The sequence below is a fragment of the Pteronotus mesoamericanus genome, unplaced genomic scaffold (assembly GCF_021234165.1).
Source record: "Pteronotus mesoamericanus isolate MK-2021 breed Mesoamerican mustached bat unplaced genomic scaffold, CSHL_Meso_final scaffold_167, whole genome shotgun sequence".
Lineage (NCBI taxonomy): Eukaryota > Metazoa > Chordata > Mammalia > Chiroptera > Mormoopidae > Pteronotus > Pteronotus mesoamericanus.
Window position 1 is genome coordinate 45003690 of NW_026555308.1, and position 24298 is coordinate 45027987.

Here is a 24298-nt window from a genome sequence, read left to right on the forward strand (position 1 = left end):
AAGATGGAAGTCACTTTCTGAATAGTCCATTTACCTCCACCACTTCTTTCCCCCCAAAACATTAGTCTGAAAAGTTAGACATAGATAATTGAGCATTTCTTGTATAAAAATGTTGGCTTAAATGTGTTAGAAAATGTTTAGAGACACAAAGGCCTCAAATAAAATCTCAGCTCTCTCACTCCCCAGCTTGTGACCTTAAGAAAATTATTTGTATTTGGGCACTTATCTCTTCATCTGTAAAATGGGAAAAGATATCCAGTTTACCAATCTTTATAAGAGGCTTAATGATATCTCTAAGGAACTTGACACATTTTCTGCTATAAAAAGTATAAATGGCAAAGGGCTGGTGACTTTTGTTCATGTAAACACAGGAACTTTTTAAAGTTTTTAAAAAATTTTTTTAAAGATTTTATTTATTTACTCTCTTAGAGTGGAGAAGGGAAGGAGAAAGAGAGGGCAAGAAACATCAATACGTGGTTGCCTCTTGCACACCCCTTACTGAGGTGTGCACCCCTTACTGGCCTGCAACTCAAGCATGTGCCCTGACTGGGAATCGAACAAGCGACCCATTGGTTTGCAGACCAGCACTCAATTCACTGTGTCACACCAGCCAAGGCAAACACAGAACTTTAATACAAATTAACCCATTGAGCTTTGTGTACTCTCTCTCTCTGTTAGAAATGATATTGAAACTCAATTATATTGTGTAAATATGTTTTATCCTTAGAATTTGTCCACAGGAACAAATGGAGATGGAAGGATAAAAGTTTTGCTTGATAGGGATTGGGCCTTATTATGTTTATCTTTCTCATTTAAATATTATCCACCATTGAAAATACTGAAATATAGCCAAAGAAGCCCATTGTATTGCAAATATAAATGTATATAAATTTGATGCACAGTCATGGGCATTATCACCAAATGTATAATTATATAAGTAAATTATGACAACTCTTTTGTCATATTTTGAAATAGATGAATGACATGAAATTGTAGTGCTTAAAGATATATTCATTTTGTGAGGAAAGACCATTGTGTAGAATAACAGACAATTTAATCCAGCTCACCTAGGTGAACTCCATGCTTCATCTCTCATGGAGCCATCAAATCAAAAAAACTTCTAATGTTAAAAACTCAAAGCCATCTTGAACTCTGGAAAGTTTAATAGCCCATTCTACTTTTTAATATAATTTGCATACCAACATAATAGTCTCTTTCTCGTTCAAATCATTGATTTGGTATAATAAAGTTGTCCAGTCATCATTATTTATATTTCATATTTCAACCATCTTCATGTATATAACATGAACTATAACAGAAATAGTCAGGTATTGTTTGAATTCATCTTTCCCTCTTTCCTTTTCTGGTGAACATTTTAAGTAACATTTTCTACAATCCTTGTGCAGCAGGAAGCTTAATAGAGATGCTGTTTCCATAACAACAAATAGGATTTGAGAAAAAACACAATGTTCAGTGGTTACTGTTCCTCACAGCAGGCAAAAGCAGTTATTCAAAATTACAAGCAGCATGACATTGAAAAAAATAAATTAAAGCAAGGGGTGCTAAGAGTTCTGTTCCATATTTAGTAAATGTTTAACTCATAAATGCTTGAAGGAGCAGCTGTAGGATCCCACTTTATTCAACCTTTTCCCTTATGTCATGACCTAAAATGAAGAGTAGGTATGGACACTCATTTTTTAGATATTAAGAGTTCTGTAAGTCAAGGAGTCCCCAAAAATGACAAGTTAGAATACTTTGGCTGACTGCTTATATTAGATAATAATTTATTTATAATTACGATTTCTTATAGAGACATTCGCTTTTTTCCAAATTACCTCTTATTTAATTTTATTATTTTAATTTAATTTACTTAAAAGTAAATAGATAACTATTAAAATGAAAACATATCCTGAAGAAATTCCAAGATGTTGTAGAATAAGGTAAGAAATATCCCCTGATCTGAAAGATTACAGTATTTTCATAGATTGCTTAAAAAGCCTCCTCCTACCTCTAATTTCCATATCTTGGCTCCTATGGTTGTTCATTTTTGAAATTTGCACATTTTGAGTGTTTATCGATCCATTTGCCTAGATAGGAAAATAAGATCAGTCCTTTAAAATTAGAAGAGTATTAGAATTAAGTAAATAAATAAAAATACTTAGGACAGATTTTTTTTAGAATATTAAATTCACAAAACCTGTGGGAAAGAAATTTATGAGAGTGAATGGAAACACAACCTCATTAAGGAATCTCTTTGTTTATCATTCATAAGAAGTGGGGATTCAGCCCTAGGATAAATTTCAAGAAATCAAATTTAATGCTTCTTAATGTGTGCCTTTCTATTTATCAGCAGCTCTCATTGATACTTCTTCTTATTCTAAGTAGCTGATAAATAAACTAAGATCTTTATATTACCTATACACTAGTCAAATATGAATCTTTATAGTCCATGTTTTGTCTCCTGTTCTGTTTAGTTATGGGAGCTTAAGGCAGCAACTCTTTACATGCCAATGACTATGGCTGAATTTATGAAGTGATTTATATATTATTGTTCAGTCCGATATCACCTCTCTAATAATTTCCACAATATTTATTTCTGAGCTTCGATAATGGAGCACAGTTTGATTTATATTAAATTTTGAGGGGTGGTGTTTGTTTTTTCTCTCTTCATCACTAATTCCCTTTAAAGTATTGATTGGGATCTTTTCATCTTTTTATCCTTAGAGGACCCATGACTTCTTGCTTAAAGAAAGCAATTGGTGACTTAGTAGCTTTGTAATGCAGTGGGTAAAAAATGATCAGAAGTCAAGGTGAGAAGAGAAATAACTAAGTTCTAATCTCATTGTTAATTCTAAGGTCCCTGTGATTTCTATCCTCTGATATCCACAGATTTATATAATCTACTTTCTTTGAATGTAGACAGAATGTGTGACTTCCATCTAACCAACAGAATATGGCAAAAGTGAAAGGATTGTGCAGATGCAATTAAATTCTCTAAACTATTGACTTTGAGCTAATCAAAAGGGAGATTATCTTGGCTCAGCCTAGTCTAATGAAGTGAATCTTTTAAAAGAGGATCCAGACCATTTCTGAAGGAAGAGACTCAAAGCAGCAGAGTTGCTTTCCTGGTGGCCTTGAAGAAGCAAACAGCTATGGTGTAGACTACCTATGGAGGAAGCCATGTCAGAGCACTGAGGACCACATGTAGGAGCTGAGGGCCTCAGTCTGATATCCACAAGAAACTGAATTCTGCCCAAAACTATGTGAGCTCTACACTTCTGTCAGGACCACATTTTGATTACAGCCTTGTGAAACCCTTAGCAGAGGACCCAGCCAAGCCAAACCCAGACTTCAGACCCATGGGATCAGTGATATAAAGAATGGATCTTGTTTTACTGTTGAGTTTGTGGCAATTGATTATGCAACAAGAGAAAGCTAATATAACCACCAAGGAAGACCTGGTCATGCTGTAAGGCTTTTCTAGTTATACAGAGTTTTATACCATCAAGTAGGTAGACACCTGTATGGTTCCAGCATAACACACTGTCTGATTCTACTTTTATATACTTGGCAGGTGCAAGGGTTCAAGTTATAAAATTGGATTGAATTGATAATAGCTGTAAAGCATTTTGAAGAGAATAAGCCATTATAAAATGTAAGAAGGGGTTTTATTGGGCTGGCCAAAAAGTTTGTGTGGTATTTCTCATATGATGGCTCTAGTAGCACTCAGTGTTCTTTAATTTCATTTGAAACAATTTCCTTAGATTGTATTGTGACAGTTGTCATATCACTGTGTATTAAAAAAAAGCATCAAAATTGGTGAAATTTTGTATAACCATTTTAATACTGAAGATGGAAGAAAATATGAAATATTTTTAGCATGTTATTCATTGTTATTTCAAAAAAAGAAAAGTAAGAAAAACTGAAATACAAAAAAGATTTGTGCAGTGTATGGAGAAGGTACTGAGACTGATCAAACACATCAAAGTGGTTTGCAAAGTTTTGTGCTGGAGATTTCTCACTGGACAATGATGCTCAATGGGTGGGTAGACCAGTTAAAGTTGACAGTGATCAAATCAAGACATTAATTGAGTACAATCAACATTACGCCACATGGGAGATAACTGACATACTCAAAACATTCAAATCAATATTGGTGAAAGTGAAAAAAGGTGTCTTTTATTTTAGGGGAAAAACTAAACAAATTTTTTAGTCAACCCAATATTTTCATGTTACCATCAACCTCAAATATTTATTATGAACTAGAATATTAGTAAAAATAAATGTGTTCTTTTCTCTCCTCATGTTTTTCTCCTTGTAATTATACATTTATAAAAAATACATTTGTTAAATAGATACTACATGTGTAAAAATGTTCTCAGTTAATGGATAGTCAAAATGTATTTAAAGAATTAGGAAACAACACCTCTGTTAGTATTTAATTTCACTGAATATTATACAGTACAATAAGACAGTATAATTATCCAAATAATGTCATATATACTCAAAATTCCCCCATAATCAAGAAGACCCAGACCAAGCCTATTTTTATAATAGATGTAATATCTAAAACTTCATTCTAGTCAGTTATATTTTGGGGAAAATTATAACTTTATTTTCATATCTCTAATCAGAAGTTATCTTTTATGTAGCCTGTTGCTGTATGACCATGAGATATGGTGCTATCAGCAATAATTTTTAATAAGCTAGAACTTTTGTAGCAGTCAGCTTAATAAAATTTGAAAAAAAGATTTAAATGAAAGTTAAATACAAATTAAAGGGACAAATTCAATCACTGTCCATTTGAATTTGTAGTGCTAAAATCTGCATGTTAAACAGATATTTGAAGTGTCTATTTTGACTTGTTTTTCAAGTGTGGATAAGGTTATTCACCCTAATTTATTCACATGTGGGCTATTCAGAGACTGTAAGAAAATTAAGGATCCATTGCCAAAGCTCAAGTAAGTTCACAAAGATAAACATTCTCAAATTAGAGACTAATCCATGATGAAAAATTTGATTTATCAGTTTTACCATTTACTCACTATGATAACACACATACTTTTCCCCAAAACAAGGAACAATGTAGTGGTCAATAGCCATCATCACAGATAAATTTTCTGTGCCTTGTTCAAGACACAAACTGCTGCATATTCAAGCAATATTACAGTGTGCATACCCCCCAAGACAAGCTTAGCATAGAGATTTCCTAATTACACCCAAGCTGATAATTAGGCTATTAAAGCTATTAAAAGTTGACAAAGCACCAAGCCTAAAAGAATTATACCCTAGGTTTCTAGGAGAAGCAAGGGAAAATAAGGAGACCTCCAGTGAATCTTTTTAGTAGCCTAAAGAGGAAGCAAGTTGTGCACAGAAGGCAAAAGGTGGGAGGTTCAACTTCTCTGCTCCTTTCATCCCTAGGATACAAGATGGGATCAAGAGGGGACTTGCTGGAGGAGTGAAAATACATATTATTATATTATTTGCAAGAACTATATTGAACTCATTAATAAGGTAAATTAACTTTGCAAAACATGTACTTGGCTAAAAACATGAGATGAAAATAAAACAATAGGACTAATGATTTACTATCTGAAAAGCAGCTGATGCCTTGGCTCACATTAAACATGCATCTGAAGTGAGCTAAGAAGCAGGGTAAGGAAAACAGGTTATTAAGAAGATTTCATTTTAAATGTGTGGGAAACACAGCAGAGTAAATTGAATTTTGCAATAAATAAATACAAGCTAGGGAGATGGGACAACCTAGTAGCTCTTGACTCCCTAATCTACTTGTTAAATTCATGACAATTATATATGACTTAATATTATTGCAGTTTCCCAAATTGACAAATGTAATTGCTGAGACTGATGAAAGAGAATATTGGGATGCTGCTTTGGATTCTGTTGAAAAATACTTAGGAGTTGACAGATGGTGCATATATTCAGAGGTTGAGAAGGGTAAGAAGGTAATGAGACTTGGGACCAAAAACAATTAGAGTGTCTAAAGCCTCAAACACAGCATAATTGTAGCTGTAGAGCTAGCAAAACAATTGAGTTTAATGCATTCGTAATGTTTGTCAGTAGTGCAAGAAACAAAATCTGGTGTAGATAGAGTCTGAAAGCATAAGTCAAATGACTGTGGAACACTCTCCTCATTCAGTCACTAGAAAATTCAAGCAACAAATATTTATTGATGCAAAATTAATGAAACTGTATCCTTGAGGACTTTTAATACATGACATTAACAAATATCAGCACATATTGAACAAAGGGAAGTAGAAGTCACCAACTATCAAATTCTATTTGAACATGATTAATGATAATGAAACTGAAATAACATTAAAGGTTTGGGTGATACAGTCAAAAATACATTTGGCCTGAACATAGGTTAAGGAGATCATTTTTGAAGAACTGTAAAAGTATAAGTAATATTTATTGATTCATTGATACCAAGGAACTATCAAAAAATCATTATAATCTCTTAGAAAAATATTTGGGGGTAGTATGGACAGTGACAAAATTGTGAGTGATATTTCTAGTGGAGGAGAGTGAGAAACTGTCTGATTTTGACCCATTATATTTTCTTTGTTGGTAAGTCATTTACAGTAAGAGAATCATTCATCTCTAAACTCGAGAATGGAGAACACATCTAATCCATCTTTGCATAAACACAAGTACATATCCAAAAGCATGACATGCATCAGGCAACAATATATAGAGAAAAAATATATAATTAAATAAATATAATTAGACTCAGATTATACAAAGGAACTTCTAACAATAAATGAAAGTCTCCTTTAATTTTATTTTGCCAGAACAAAACTATTTCAACAATTCAATGTATAGGCTTTTCAAATTCCACCCCCCTCAGTATCACGTTTACATTCTTCTTTATGTTACCTTATTTAGTTATATTAAGATACAGTATTTTTGTAAATTGACAATTGTTTTACTTTAATCTTTATTGTATTTTTTATATTACCATTTAGTGCCCTCATACCCTCTCCCCCCAGCAATCGCCACACTGTTGTCCATGTCTGTGGTCTTTTTTCCTTTTTGCTCTATCCTTCCACCTCCTATCTACCCCCCACCTGCTAGCTGGCCTCCTGCTCTCCATCTATGAGTCTGTCATGTTTTTATTGACCAGCTTGTATTCAATTTCATGTATGTCTCCCTTGTTGGCTATTTATTTTGTTTTTCTAAATTTGGCTATAATAAACAGTAAAACAATAAGCATTATGTATAATTTAATATGTACACTCTTTTCAGTTGTCAAATTTTGAGAATTTTTTAGGTGAAATTCTTAAAAATATTTTCCAACCTGTCACTCTTTTCTGACCTACATTATTTCTCAACCTAGTAGAAAACAAAGAAATTCCATAAAAAAGGACCAATTGCATCTGTCCTATAAACAAATTCGCCATTCATTTTCCATTGCACCCAGAGTGAAAGTCAAAATATTTACTCTGACACAGAATGTCCAACATATTTTCAGTGAAGTATACACTGTCCTCAAACTTGTTGCCTGGAACACTTTCCCTGTGATATTTACATGGTTTATGTCTTCATTTCTTTCATATCTTTTCTGAAATGTGTTGGTATTTGAGAGGCCTTACCGAACCAGCAATATTCATTCTCCTTACCTGATTCTATTTATTTTCATGGATCAATCTCTAGCATGTTTTACTTTTATTATTTTTTCTTGCCTATCTTCACAAGAATATAAGCTCTTTAAGGGCAGGGAATGGGTCTGTTTTGTTATCGCCACAGCCCTGCTCACACTAAGCAAAACGCACGCATGAATGAAAGAATGAACACGTACATGGAATGTAAGTTAGGATCAGCTCAGCAAGATTACTGGGTATCTTGTAAAGCATCTGCACACATTGGAGAAGTTTAAAAATTTAGATTTTTTAAAAATTGGTGATAACATTGTCAGTAATTCATGTATTCAACAAATATATATTGGATATTAATTATGTGACAAGCCACCATGTCTTTGACACCAGGCACACAAAAATGAAAAACATTGGCACAGTCCAAGTCAAGACTTGGACTTTCATTTTCATGAAGGAGAATTCAGTTGTGATTTTAGAAAGGTCACTGATGGTAGGAGAATGATATCCTGGGGATTTGAGGGACTGGGTGTGGGAGCACCAGTCCCGGGCATTTTGTAGTGGAAGTCTGGATTAGGGCAATAGCAATGAGTACAAAAAATAAAAAGTAAGAATAAGAAAATATTTTCTTCCACTTAATACCAGTTACGTAATGAAGGTACCTGTTGCGACTAAACAAGCTCATTTTCTTGACTGTGCCATAAGTAAGAGTATAGGGAACAATAGTCATTCAGGACCATGGCAGCTTCATTCAAGACTAGTTAGCAAAAATATCAGTAGTTTACAGATTCCCTAGTTTCCAGCTGCAAGAAGATTAAAACAATGGATTCATACTCTACTTGGTCAATGTGTCATTGACTAAGGAAATAGGTAGGTTATTTCTAAGCAGCAAAGGGCAGATGGTGAAAATAAAGATGCTTGCTATCAGCATGACTTATCTACAGCCTACATTGATTCAGTGTGGAAAAGATAATCCGAATTTCAGTTTTCCGTCCCAAAGGCCAGCTTCCCAAGTATGTATCGATATGTTCATCTGCTCATTTTCATTTTCCTCTGTACTGTGATGTTTCTGTAATATGTATTTTATAATCATAACACTCAACCCTCCATATCTTTATTGTTCTCATTTTTAATAAAGTGAGAATCTGACTGAAATGCTCTCATTTGCTTACCCATTTACTTATTCCTCTCCATTATGGAGTAGTTTAATAGGGGTTACATTTCATTTCTAAATTATGTCTTTAATATATAATGCACAACAATGAGTGTGGGAGATTCAGGTTCCCTATTCCCTCTCTCCTCACTGGACAAATGTACTGATGCTGAGTAAGCATGCCTGTTGTAATGGTTAAGTTAACACCCAAATTAATCCATGGGAGAGCCATTTTAAGACTTAGACCCAGGAGTTATGAAAAACTAGTACAATAGTTTTCTTGTATGAAATCAATTCTTCAAAATAACTTTATCAGTAAAAACAAGATGAATTTTTTAAAAGTTTTATCTGCTTAATTTCTATGTTTAACAAATGGGAAAAGGCTCATAATGAAATTTTTTAAAAAAATCAATAACTTATTTGCTGGTGGCTTCCAACTTTAACATCAGCCATCTTAATAAAAATAATTTTCTATTCTTCTGAACTTGGGTAGGAGTCATGAAAGAAAGCCTCATGTCTCAAGTTAATAAAAAACATCTTCCATTTTCCATGCTTTTATCCAAACCAACTCACATGTTTCTGTTCTCCCACAGATAGCTATCTACTTTCTCCCTGCCTCACTCTTCCAATACATCCACCACACAACATGGAGGCCAGTGTTTTATATCAAGATTGTACTGGGGTAGAATTTAAATGTCTACAAGAAGACAGTGGCAAAGCACATGAGGAGAGAAATGAGTTCACCCAGGCTTTGTAGATGGTCTTTGAGCCAAAGTTATAAAAGTTCCAAAGGGAATAGAGACCCCAGTTATATTGAAGTTGTATGATTGACCTTGAGATGATTAAATGGATAAAGAGAATAGATCTCAATTGGTCTAAAATGGAAATAAAAGAGGAAAAGAAAGGGTTTTTTTAATGGGGTTCTCATCTGTGTAAGGCACTGTGTTTAGCATTTTATGTAATTTAGATAATGTAACCAACAGAGTGCATGCCATGAGATTTTAGTCCATTAATTTACTTGATCCATGTCTCATTCCACATGAGGTTTTGAAATGGCTTTTTAGTAAATAAATAATAAATAAATAAATAATAAAAATAACTGAAATGGCTTTTACTGATGCATACCTTAAGAAAGAAATAAAATAAACTAAGATAAAAGTGAAGATAAAATAATTTCAGTAAGATAATATTTGTGGTGAAGCTTATGCTAAATAATAATATATCACTAAGCATTCAGACTATTGTATTGTTTGCCTGATATTTTGGCTATGACCTGCTTAGTAGTCAAACCAAAGTGTGGATAAATTTTGTTACATTATTTGATTTCTAGTAAAATAGAAATGTTAGAAATACCACAATTTTTTCCTGTCACTGAGAATAGAAAAAAATTTCCCAATAGATACTGTTAAGTTTTATTTGTTTTGCTTGTTTGTTTTTCTTTTTTATTCCCAGTATAGTGGAAGAAACAGCAAACTATATTTTGTAATGAATTTGTGAAAGTAACTGTTTAAAGTTAAGCATTACCCAGCTTTGATTCTAAATAATATACAATTTCCCATTATGTCATGTATTTAGAAAAAAATTTACTGACCAAGCAGAAAGTAAAACTAAATAAGTAAGTATATTTCACAACTAAGTGCACTCTCCAAGCTATTCCTTAAACCAACGGCATCAACAAATGATCCCATGCTGCCCACATTCCTATTGAATGTTAGTCTCATTCATTCAATGAACCTTAAAATAAAAAAAATATATGTACCAACCAACAAAAAGGAGCTAAGTGTATTAAAAATATGTGCAACCAAGAGGCATACATCCTGTCAGAAAGTGAAAAATTAAAAAAAGAAAGAAACATTGAATAAAGACACAAAGTAATAATGAAATAAATATCTTTATGTAAGTTAAATTTGGAAGGTAGCAAGATTATTTTAATTAAAGAAGTTAATTTTTTACTAAATACATTACTAGCAAGATTAACTGTGGAGATGAATGTGCAGCTTCAGTTCTGTGATTATCGGATGATCAAGGGAGCCCAACTTCAAAGAGAATGATGAAGGGACTGGAAAATCTGATAAGAAGAAGTTTAAAAGATATTAATATGTAAAACCCAGCAGGTTCCAATAACAAAATTAGAGCAATGATGAATCTTTGAAAATTTCAGAAAGTAGTTAGAAATAAGCAAAAATGGGAAGGGATGATTTCTCGCATCTGAAGATGGTACACTGGAAGAACGTGTATGTGCTCAATGGCAAGAGTTAAAAAAAACAAAACGTACTTTTAAATTTCTTGATTTTATAATACCCTTTTCAGTAGATGTTGAATGACTGACTAGTGGAAATCTGCAAGAAAGCAAAGAGAGATTTAAAAAACAGTTTTTAATTAATATCAAAATTTGTAAATTATTGTAAAAACATTAAGGAGAATATCTTTGTGACTACTGTACAAAATAGTAAATTGTGACTTTGGCAGTTAGAGATTTTAAACCAAAGAAACCACATTTATGTTTAATTGAAAACAATCAGATGTTGACTTCCAAGGAAAATGGAGAAAAATGTGTATCCTTTGAGACAAAAAAAGATAATAATATCTATAGAGCTAAATGCTACAGTGTGTCAATGCAAATTCATTTGTTATGAGAATAACATGATTACAACATGGCTAAAGCATGTTCTTGTCTCTGTAATTATTGATTTTGAGATTAATTAATCCCTTCTCTTAAACTGTGGTTCTTTAACAGTTCAAGATATACCCATAGAAGGAAAGAAGAAAGAGTATGACCTCTTAGGAATAAAACCCTATATTTGCCTCCCATTTTCTCTCTGACCTTAAAAATAACACCAGTTACAATCAGTATTCTTTTGAAAAAGGGGAAGGTTTAGGCAAACTGAGGTAATATAAAATTGTTCTATCCAATCAAAATGAATTAATGAACAGAATCGTGAAAGACAGAAAATTCCAGTTGCTGCAGAAGAAGAAAATATGTGACTTCCTGGAAAGGCAGAAAAGGAAACCCTCAATTAAGATACAAACCCTCACCTATATGACAGTGACAGCTTTATACTTTTATTAAACAAACAGGAGCAATATATTTTACTTGCTTTCTCAGTAATGATTTTGGCTTCCTGATTTTCAAGGTTTTAAGTGTCAGGTTGTGGTTTTGTGATGCAAAACTTCTGTAATTCAAGTTTCCCTTATTATTTAACACTGCAAATTATAAAGTTTTTAAAAAATATAATTACTAACTAAAACATTCAAACTAAATAGGCCAAGAATAATAGAGGAAATATCGACTGTCTTTTGTTTCCTTACGGTTTATGAAATGGAGTCTAGGTGACCTTTATTTTTTAGTAATACCGAATATAAATAATATATATGTGATTGACATTTTACATTTATGATTTAGCTATTTACTATGTGCTTGGTATAAAAGCTTTATCCCTGAAGATGGTGTATGTGACCAGTAATTAATGCACAATACGAGTGAAGTTAAAATGATTTTCTCAGAGTAATTAATGAGATTACCTACACTTCAAAAATTTGTTTTCACTTTTCTTCAGCTATTCTAAATAATTACTAAACGCACATACTTTATGTTCTTCTCTATTTCCTTATCTTCACATTTTTTTCATGAACTCTCTGTTGGCTCCTTCAGACAGTCTCTGTTATTCTAACTGCTCAAGCACAAAGCAGCAGGACGGCAGCGCTGAGCACGGGGCGGCACAACAGTTGTCTGCAAAGTCACAAGTCATTTCCTAATCAGTAACCCCAATTGTCTTGGCCCCCTTGGGTGTATTTATTCATATATTTTTTACCAAATGTTGTAGAGTATTTAAAACATGCCAGGCACTCTGTAATGCCCTGCCTGTCCCTAGATGACAGCCTGAGGTTCAGTAGCCTCCTTGATACCTCCACTGGCCTCTCCCAGGTTAAGGCTCACTCATTGAGACAATGTGCCCTCATCATGTGCAGACTGTAATATAATACCCCAACAGATCTTCTGCTGTGTCTGACAAAAATTTAATGTAAAAAAAAATGTACCCTGGCTTGTTTTATTGAAGCTAGCATAGTTATAATGAATTGAAGCTTATTTCCAGAATAGCATTCTCCAACAGATCTTTCTGAATGACAGAAATGTCCTACATTAGCTCTGTGCAATTTGGTAGCCACTAGTTACACATAGGCACTAAGCATTTGAAATGGAGCTAGTATCACTAAGGAATCACAGTTTTAATTTAATCAAGGCTAATTTAAATAGCCACCTGTGGGTAGTGGTTCCGTTATCGGGCAGCCCAGTTCTGGAGCAGGCCTTTCCTATATAATCTCTCCTGGGAACATTTTGAACTTGCATGTCTTCAATACAAAACAAAGCAAAGCAAGTGTCCCTCAGTCTCCACTGTCATTTGTTTCATCTCCACCGTCCTCACCTCCCACTTACTTATGCAGTCTGGTGCCTGCTCCTGCCAATCCACAGAAATTGCTGAGGTAAGGTCGTCCATGCTCTCAACATCACCCAGTCAGTCACTGACATCTAACCCTAGATTATTTCTGTCTTCTCTCTTACTCTTCTTTAGTTTCTGAGTCAGTCTTCTCCTGGGTTTTCTTTTATTTTTCTAAAAGATCTTTCCTTAAATTACATGTGAAGCATATTAATATTTTATATTATTTGTAAAGTTAATAGAGAACTGTTCTGTTGATTTTATGACCCACTCACAGCCTTCCCTGGATGTCAGTTCTCCCCAGACCCTGATGGTAGCTTCTAAACATCTTACGAGAGTCCTCCCGCAAGTGCTCTGTGTGAGGAGCCCTGCCCATGGCTAAGGTTCCTTTCTTGGAACTCTGTCTTCACCCAGATTCCCCACCCCTCACATTTTGAGACCCAGCAGCCTCTCAGACCACTGGCCTATTTATCCCAGGGTTGCCTCTCACTCACTGGGTACTAATCTGATTTTGTACCTTCTCCCAAATCCTGCTGTCCTATTGTTTACTTTCTTGGTGAATGGCCACACCCATTTCCTCTAGGGAGAAACCTGGAAGGCACCTAAGCGGCCTGCTCTCAGCACTCCTCATTACGTCAAGTACCTCGGAGCGACCCCCGTCCCGCGTTTCATTGCCATCACTTCAGCTTAGGCTCTCCTTGCCTCCATGATAAATAATATACCTGAAGACCCTTGTAAATCAGCTCTGTCACATAGAATTTTCAGTGGTCCAATGTGGTAGCCACTAACCATCTGTGGGGCTCTTGAGAACTTAAAATGTGACTAGTGGAACTGAGAAACGAACTTTTAATATGAGTTTAAATACAAAGATATTTAAATTTAAGTATGTGGCTATTGACTAATGTCCTGGACAGCACAGGTCTGTGTAGTTTCCCTCCCACAAGGGCATCCCTTTTCAGTCCCTGGCAGGAAAAAAGAACAGACCAAACCTGACAAAAAGTTTTACTCTCATTCTTTGCTGATAGATGCTACATTTGAGGCAAAAAAAAAAAAGTATTTTTTTAAGAATATACAATTTTAAAATATCTATGCAAAAAGTTGTCAAAATATCTTGCAAGGATTTAATCATTTGAATGGTATCTGCAATATGTTTTTTCATATTAAAATGTGTTAAAATTTTAATGTCTTGCTATATATTTTGATGTATCCATACTTGAAATTAAGGAGATTTTGAAGAGTGAAGATTTTGCAAGGACTCATGGACAAAACCAAAGGGGAAGAGCTGAGGGAGGGAAGGTGGGAGGGGCAAGGGGAAGAGGTGGGGGGGAGGCAGAGACAAATGTATTTAAAAAGTAAATTAAAAAAAAAAAAAGAAAAAAAAAAAACCTTCACCTGCATGGTGAGAAAATCTTAAAAAAAAAAAAAAAGATTTTGAAAATAATCTGTTTTCACACTGTTTAGTCAATTTTATTTCCTGCTTTATATGTACATTCAAATGACCAAATGATGACAATATTAAAGGCAATTGTTTCTTCTTTACTATTTTCAACATTCTATTATTTTGTATACACTATAATTAGGAAAAGTATAAACTATATTTTATATACATTTTCCATGTACCCATGATATAGATTTTATGAGTCTGAAGATTCTCAGTAAACAACAGCTACAACTCTGCCCAAGAGAAAATTGTATTAGGATATCAAAATATTATCTTTATTTTCAATAAAGGTTAACTTGGAGGGCATGTCATAATGTAAGATCTAAATCGGTCTGTTTAGTTTCTGCCAGAACATCCCACCAAAGGAAAATCTTAGTCTGCCATAAAGACTTGCCAATTTCACTACTTCACAGCTGATAAGTCTAGAAAGAAAAAAATAGACTAAAATTCCCAACAGAGGTCTCAATCGCGGAAGGCAGGCCACAGGCTGTTGCCCCAAGGTAACTCACTCTTTCTCTCCATTGATAGTGCCAGCTTATTGGATGTGTTGGAAAAAAAATTCCCATTATGCAAAATGTGGATATATCCCCATCTTAACATATTCTACCTTTTTCTAAAAATCCAGCTCATTGATTTTAATGAGTAAGCATAATGCTCTCCAAAAGCTACACATTGTCTACTTGCGGTCAGTTGCACTACATTATAAAAATCCTCTAACTTGCACAAACCCAGCAGTTACCAAAATCCCTAAAGAGTCACAGTCCCTTGACCTTTCTGAGGCAGTCGTTTCTGAACACGATGGAACAGGGATCACAGGGTGGGTGCTTCTTGTTGATGTCTACTTCATGAGACAGGAACAGAAGCTGAGACTGGTCCACATGGATCCCACTTCTTTTTTATTTTTAGCTATCAGCTAATTTATTTCAACTACACAGGGAAGAGTAAAACAAACCCATTTCCAAAGAAATTATTTCCTTCAATAATATATAGCATATACTTATTTTAAAAATTAGATAATTTCTAAATTGCAATCTACTAGAGAAAAAATTAGATTAAGTAGGAAAAAAACAAAAACAAAAACAAAAACAATGAAACCAAGAATCAGAAAACTTGGTTTGGTCCAAGACCAATACAAAGATGCTGGGCATTGTGTGAGTGATTTTGGCTCTCAGAGTTTCTTACTAAAATAACAGGTTGAATTCCAGGGAACTTCTGAGCATCTTTAAAATCTTTATACTGTGTCTATGTTTATATTACCAAGCATATGATTAACTCCTCAGTGATAAGGAGAATGTCATAGAGCTTTTGCAACAACAGCTACCAGAAAAATTTCCTTTACACATCAGACACTCATTGTTTAGTCTTTCATCTTGATATTCTTAATCAAGAATAAATTTGGCAAAATTTAAAAAAAAAAACGAGGAAAACGCATCAATCCTTCATTTCCTGAGTTTGTAATATGCTACTGAAAATAAAAGTTTATGATTCACACATAGAAGAGGAAATAAGACATTCATTTCTTTCATCCTGGCTTTATAGCATAGACTTGGCTTGACCTCACATGACCTCCCTATGTGCTTTTCTAATAAGAATGTGGGCTGAAATGTATTCAGTTTGTATTGCAAGACAAAGATATTTATCAACTGTATAACTATAATAATATACTCATCAAAACCCTACTTTTGTATGTTCCTTTCTAATAATAAATATTTATACTACTTAAGTGCTTACCCAGTGTTAGATATTCTTCTAAGTTCTCTACTTTATCTCACTCTTCAAGATACTTTATTACTCTCTTATAATATTAAAGAGAAAAACAGTTATTTGCTCATGGTATGTTCTCCCATCATACAAAATATGGATGATATATATACACATATAATACATATACATTTTATATATTTATTGATTCTATATTATTTATCTATTTATATCTATAAGTATGTTAATACTGTACATCTTTCTCCAAGTCTACTCCATTGTCACATGGACTATACTTGCCTTCTCTCCTTGTGTTCCTGTAGCTTCCCATTCCAACAGAAGGAAACCTGGTTCTCACTACCTACATCTATCTATTTACTTAATTATATAAATACTGTATACCTGTATGGTAGTTTCAGAACTTAAAGAATATGTCCATAAGAAATAACTTTATTAACTGGTATTCAAAACTTATGTACAGTTACTTTTACCTGTAGTCTTATAGACCTCACTCATTTTCCAAGTTACTTAGGGTTAGTGTCCTTTCCTCAATATCCTCTGGTGAAGCTGTTTTTACTACTCTTATTATACTGTTAAACTGTTTGGTCACATTCTGCATTCAATGCTGGATCTTCTGACTTCCTAAATGATTCATTTTTAATTTGCATATAGTAATATTCACTTTTTCTGTTGTTAAGTAAACAAAGGGGCTTTGACAAATTCATAGTTTCATATATTCAGCATTACATTGTCATAGAGAGTAGTTTCATCAGCCTATTAAATTCTCAGTTTGACATTTACAAAACCCCTGCCTTGAATTCCTGACAACCACTGATCCACTTATCATCTATATAGCTCTGTTTTCTCAAGGAAGTCATATAAATGGCCTCATACAGTATGTAGCCTTTTTAGATTTTTGGGGGTTTAATTTACCAATATACACTTCAGACTCATCAAAGTCTTACCATGGCCTAAGAGCTCATTTTTATTAATGTTGAATAGTCTTCTATGTTATGGTTATAACAGAGCTGTTTATCCATTCACCTAATGAAGTACATTTTGGTTACTTCCAATTAACTGTGATTATGAATAAAGCTGCTATAAACATATGTGTTCAGTTTTGTTTGGACAAAAATGTTCAAGTCAATACCTAGGAATATGATTGATTAATGATGTGTTTAAGGTTGTGTTTAGTTTTATAAAAACCTACCTAACTTCCTTTTAAATTTGCTGTTTCTCTACATCCCCATCAGGAATAAATGAAAGATCTTATTTTTCTGAATCATCACCAAAAATTGGTATTGTCAGTTTTTTTTAGATTTTAGTGATTCTAATTGGTGTGTAGTGTTAACTCATTGTTTTGTCATTTTCCCAATAACAAGTGTTATTGAGCATCTTTACATATGCTTATTTGCCAACTGTTTATCTTCTTTGGAGAGGTGTGTGTGCAGATTTTTGGCCACATTTTGAGTTGTTATTCTTTTTATTATTAAGGTTTAATATTTCTTTATGCACATCATAGAAGTTTATCAGCTATATATTTTGCCTATATTTTTCTTGTTGTATGTGGCTTATTTTTCATAGTCTTACTATTATCTCTTGTAGATCAGAAGTTTTTTTAAAATTTAATAAAGTCCAATTTATTAATTTGTCTTTCATAAAAAAATAGTGCTCTTGGTATTGTGCTTTTGGTGTTGTGTCAAAAACTTATCACTGAATGCAGGGTCACATTTTTTTCCTTGTGTTTTTTAAAAAAGTTTTATAGTTTTCCATTTTATGTTTAATTCTATGACCCATTTTATGTTAATTGTTTGCATATGGCTTTTTAGTTGTTCCAGTATTATTTTTTGAAATGCTTTATAGAGTATCTGATTGCCACTTATTTTAAATTGAATTACTGCTCTTTTCTAAGTACATTTTTTAAAATTATTAAACCAGGACTTAAGAACTACTATAAGTTGTTGAAAGTAAATTTAGCTTTTATATATCTTGCAGGATTATGTCACAATTTTAACATTTCTAAGCATTCTCTCTCAACAATAAGTAGTAGTTACCTTTCCTTCATAAATATGTGTCTTGTGTAATTCAAGGTATTGCTGATGGCTTATTCTTTAAGGTACATGATTGCATAGGTTAATCTTAGCCTCTAAATATTAAGAAGTCATTTTATCATTATTCACTGTGAAACTTTATCACCATTCTTCATGAATCCAAAGAACTTTAGTTAAAGTACAATTCAAATCTAATGCCTCATCTTCTTCGTGAATCTATGCTCCCTGTCATTTCCAAGTTAGCACTGGATTCCAGCAGTTGGCTAGAATTGTAATCAATTGAAGCTATTTGTTTTTAATGTAAAATTAATTGTTTGTATAGCTAATACTAATTGGACTCACTGCTCTCTAATTTTTTAAAAAAATTAAATAGAAAAAGTAAAGCAGCTTACAAATGATCACCCTGAATTACAGCATAAAGTGCATTGCTATTTTTTAATTGACTGAGTATTAGTAAAATAACTTAAGAAAATCAGATTAGTTAAGCAGTCCCAGATGTTGTTTCTGGGCAGTCCTCTGTTTTTAATAGAATATCAGGAGTTTAAAATATTTAAAAATAAGAAACAAAAGAAAATAAGAAATTGAAAATTTTTATTCATGAGATCTCTAAGGCACAACTGGGAATGAAGACTCAGTTTTAAGACTAGATAGAAAGTACCTGTAAATATTTATTTCCAGGATTTATTAATAATTCTGATACATCTCTTACAGGAGTCTAAGGTCAGAACATTGTTAAATAACACCTTCTTTGACCAAAGCCTCTGACAAGAGCTATCTCATGGAAACAATTTTCTACAATTTAGCAAGGAAGAAAACATGTCTTTCTCCACCAAAGAATTATCTGGAGCCAAGTAAAAATTATGTTACTGGATTGACTGATGAAAGTAAACATGTTAAGTGCTAAGGGAAGATGATATAGAATTAAGGAAGATACCTTGGAAAGTTCTTAAAGATTTTCAACAGTTTACTGATATTTTATTAAATCGATAAATTACATGACCTTCCCTAAAAATAAAATGAAATAAGTTTATTTTGTGAGATTTCCAAATATGGATACTATGAACCATTTTCTACATTATAGTGTTTAATAGTATCAATTTATAAATTTATATGAAATCTATTCACAAGGAAATTTTTTTTAATTTTATTTTAATTTATTTTTTCAAATACATTTGTCTCTGCCTCCCCCCCACCACTTGTTCTTGTGTAAATAGTTAGTCTCGTGTTTTAAGAGCAGAGACATTGGTAGTCACTTATTAATTTGCTATTTTTTTTCTGTTCATCCTCTATTTGTCATGCTATATATTCAGCCTTGAATGCATAATGGTGGAAAAATAAAAATAGCATTTTTTGCTTTACAACTTTATTGAGGCATAATTGACATACAACACTATGTAAATTTAAGGTATATATCATAATGATTTGATGTATGTATATATTGTAAAATATTTACCACAATAGTTAGTTAACACATCTTTCACCTACAAAGCTAAAATATTTATGTGGTAATAACTTTTAAAATATACTCTCTTAGCTACTTTTAAATATATAAAACAATATTACTAACTGTCTGCTCTTATGATTCTTATAGTTTTGAGTGGAACAAATCTAGTGAGAAAAAAAAACATATTCATTTGTCAATTGTTGGGTAACTACCTTCCCTTTAAATTGCAACTTTGGTTTAAAGAATTGTGTATCTTGAATAAAGAATTTGGTTAAAAGAATTGTGTGACAATAGATTCACAAACAGCACCATAGCTAGTTATTGTAATCTTAGCTAATCTTATAAAATCAGATAGGAATTTGCAGAATATTGCTAGAGAAATTAGGTGGTGAATGTGTCTGTTTCTATGGATGAAAAAGAAACATGATCAGGGTGAGACTATAGTTGCAAAGAGAACACTGGTCAAGTGTAGATAACTTCTAGTATAATTCAATAAGTTCTCATTGTATGTATTCCTTAGAGCTCTCCTGCATATCTATGACATAAATACTTAAATCGAAATGTTTTCCTCTGCAAAATGATAAATATGAATTACACATTTCTTAATTGAAATAATCAGTTAATTTTGTCTTGCATCCTCCTTCTGAAAAAATATTTAATTAGGGTTATTAATTTAGTGAGATATCCAAAAGAAACAAGAGCCAAGATTTTTTTAATCATATAATTTTCATCATTTGATTCAGTTGAACCTAAAACGTTACTGGGTCCTTATGGGGGTTTTAGTTCAATTCTCACAGTGAATACTCAGCACATGCACATAAAAAAAGAAGCAAACTGAAGGACACAGGGAGGAAAAGTAATACACACGTGTGTGGCAGAGTGGGAGGTGGGATGGCAGGGTTCGGAGGTGAAGTGATAGCGGCAGGGGGAAGTGCAGTGTGGTCCTTAGAACTCTTTCTACTCTCCGAAGAATATGGAAACTGGTTACAGAAGGAAGGAAGTAGAAAAAGCCTCATTGAATGCAAACTCCTTCTATAAAGTTAAGATGTAAGGTGCTTGGAAATAGTATTTTTAACCATGTGCCTGACTGATATTAGAGTGAGACCATCACTCTTTACACCTGAATGTGTGAAACTAAAAACATTATGAAAACTGAGATATAAGGTACTTGAAATAAGTCTTTTTATAAATCAGGTGCCTGACATACCAGAATGAGATCATCAGTCTTTAAACCTAAAGATGTGTGACATCAAAAGCATGTGGAAGAAGTGTGGGCTGTATGCTGATTGCAATGCTCAGATACTGAGCTCCAAGAAGGGATGATGTCATCTTTTCCTGGGTGTGGTCCCATATCTGCTCATTGTAAGAGTTTAGTGAATGGATGATAAATTTCAGTGAGTGGAGTGTACAAGAAACAAAAATGTAGAATATATATTTAGGGCATGGAAGATGCAAACTAGATGACACTATGGATGATGGATGTAGACTTAATAAACAAGATGTTCTGATATTCTCAATATTCACACAACTATTGTTAGCAATCTGTGAGTGGTTGGGGTGAATGAGCATGGTTACAGAAGCAAGTTATAATAGACCATTGAATGTGCAACCTAGAGCCCAGTCGGATTTTGGAAACTGAAGGTCCTCATCTACCAATGGTTTGTGTTTGTTCTTGATCTTTCATGAAGCAGCAAAAACAGGGCTTTAGGAGCTGCAGTTTCCTTGATCCTGGGGAGTCCAGAGGTGGTTGTTATTATATAGCATTATGGAATTTGGAGGTTTGAAATTGATCTTTAAATTATTTTCTATCCCTAGCTCCTATTTATTCTCTCACTATAATACTGACATAAATAACATATGCAACATTGTTTCAAGTATAATGGAATAATCAAGTAAATTAGCATTTATCTCTACATACATAATACGAAAAATAGCTCTACTTTTATCTACTGCAAGTGAAAATGCTTTGATTTGTTGAATATATAGTGTCAACGCCTGTAACTTAGACCCAGGATCTTTCCACTTCTCTTGATGCCTGTCTCTGTTGATACTAAACTGTGAAGCCTAAAAAACAGATACATGATTGGTAAGATGAAATCACTTCGATTTATGATTGATCTACAAAATGGATATTATTGTATCATGGGTGTAGAGACTGCATTAATCATGTTGAATGAGTTCCTAATTTTATTTTTAGTTGCACTATAAGTTACTATACTTATTTCCACTAAAATGGAAATAAAACATTTTGAACTAATAAAATGGTTTTGAATATCTGGACATGTCTTAGAAAAGTGAATAGTTTTTCGTCTTATTCCTTTCAAATAATTCTCTATTTATGTTTTTATTAGTCTTTATTCTTCTTGGCCCTGATTCTCTGAATAAAACCTTTCTTTTTGAAATAAAGGATTCTATTAGCCTTCTTAAATTATCATTTTTAGGTTTACTTTTAAAATAGTTGGACTACCTTCTTTACTTAGCTATTGACTTATGAACTGATTTACTTTCTGTGAGTGCCAAATAAAATTTTGTTTTTAAGCTGTCTATAACCAAAGTGCACACATCTTTTGAGTTTTATGAAATTTGAACATTTTCCATTTCCCCTCTTAATTAAAATATTATTTCACTGCTCTATTTTTCTCTGAGTGGTTGAAACAAGTGTAAATGGGAAATTTAAAAAGAACAGGAACATTTGGCTGCATTTCTGGCTGATCAAGAAGCAGAAAATGCAGGAAATCTAATGAGAAAGCTTATTATTATGATTTGCACAGCTCAGCTTTTGCATAATCAAGCATGTCAATGCACTCACATATTTGCGAATGCTGCTTAGAACCACACATCTGAATCTTTTTAATGTTACTCCATTACCATTGCTTGTGCTGCCACACTCAGGAAGCCATCATCCATGACCCCAATTTTCAAAATGGGCCAGCTGAAAACAAAGACTGGATGTGTTTCCTAATCCTATCAAATCTTTTTTAAAAGCAGAATGAAAACAGGTGGTGTTCTCAATTTTTAAAGGAGACGAATTATGAACTGTAATCTGAATATGGCTGTGATTATCCAGGTAAAATTGCCCACATGAAAGTTGGTTGTATTGTAGAAAAGCTGTGCAATATTCAAGTGATCTTTGTTAGCATCTGAGGTGCTTTTGTTCCCTTAAAATCATACAATACTCCAGTTAATGTTACAGGAACATATGCTACTACTTGTCAACATGATAGTGTCATGCATATGCATGAAGGAGGGTGTCATGCCAAGAAAACTACATCTATACGCTCTCAAAAGAACTGATGTGAGCAGTAAATACCCTTCACTCTGTTTCTCACCCTTGCCTCATCCATGACTTAAGACACATATTAATACGTGAAATGATGAGGAGTATAAGACATAATTCGCCATGATAGTCCAGCAATATATAAAAATTCTGGATCAATGGATAAAGATAATTATATAGCTATCCAATTTATAGCTATTTGTTATATAATGATTGTTATTTTATTGTATATGTGATTATTAAATGAATGGTTAGGCCAATGATTCTGAATAAGAGAGGATGAAATTTAAACCACTTCATTCATGTGCTTTTTTATACATAATAGCGTGAAATGAAATCTGAACACCAGTGGTTAGTGTTTCCTAAAGGATTTTATGAATAGGAAAGAAAAATAGATGATTGTAAAATTCAGTGGGTTTGTAGCTAATTGAAAAATCCCTTACAAAGCTCGCTGTTTCCTGGGTTCCTGATGGCCTCTAAAGGCTGCTGGTGGTGAGTGACATGGGAGCAATGATATATAGTAAATATTCAGAAGAGCACATTGAGGCCAGTTACATTAAATGTGCAGATGGCATAAAAGCTATAAACAGAGTCAGAATACAAAATGATGTCAACAAAATGAAAAAAAAAAGTAACAAATAATGAGATGGCATTTCAAAATATTAAATAAAAGAACTGACCTTGGTCTGAAATAAAATTGTTTTTTGCAAATATAACATAGCATAGGGAAGTTGAGATAAAACAAAAATGTGTTAGGGATTTTTATCTGTTGGAAAAATTAATGAAATAACTGCAGGATTAAGAAAAGCACTAAGAACATTTACAATACATCACACTTTGCACAGGGTTTTATGTGTTCCAAACTGGACTTTAAAGTCTCTTCCACAAACTTGTATTTCTAGGCCTAATTTTGAAAATAAATTAATATATTAGGACTCAAAATCCTGAATATATATATATATATATATAATCAAAATATGCAAAAGCTAAAAAAAGCATCTCAAAATAAATTAAAGGACATCTAGTAGAACACTTTTAATATTGAACTAGAAATATAAATTTGCTTAAAAATATAGGTAAATCGCATGAAAGAATTCAAACACATAGAGTTACTTGATAAAATATAAAAATATCCCAATTTTTTCAAATGAATTAAGAAAAACTAATTTAGAACTTCTA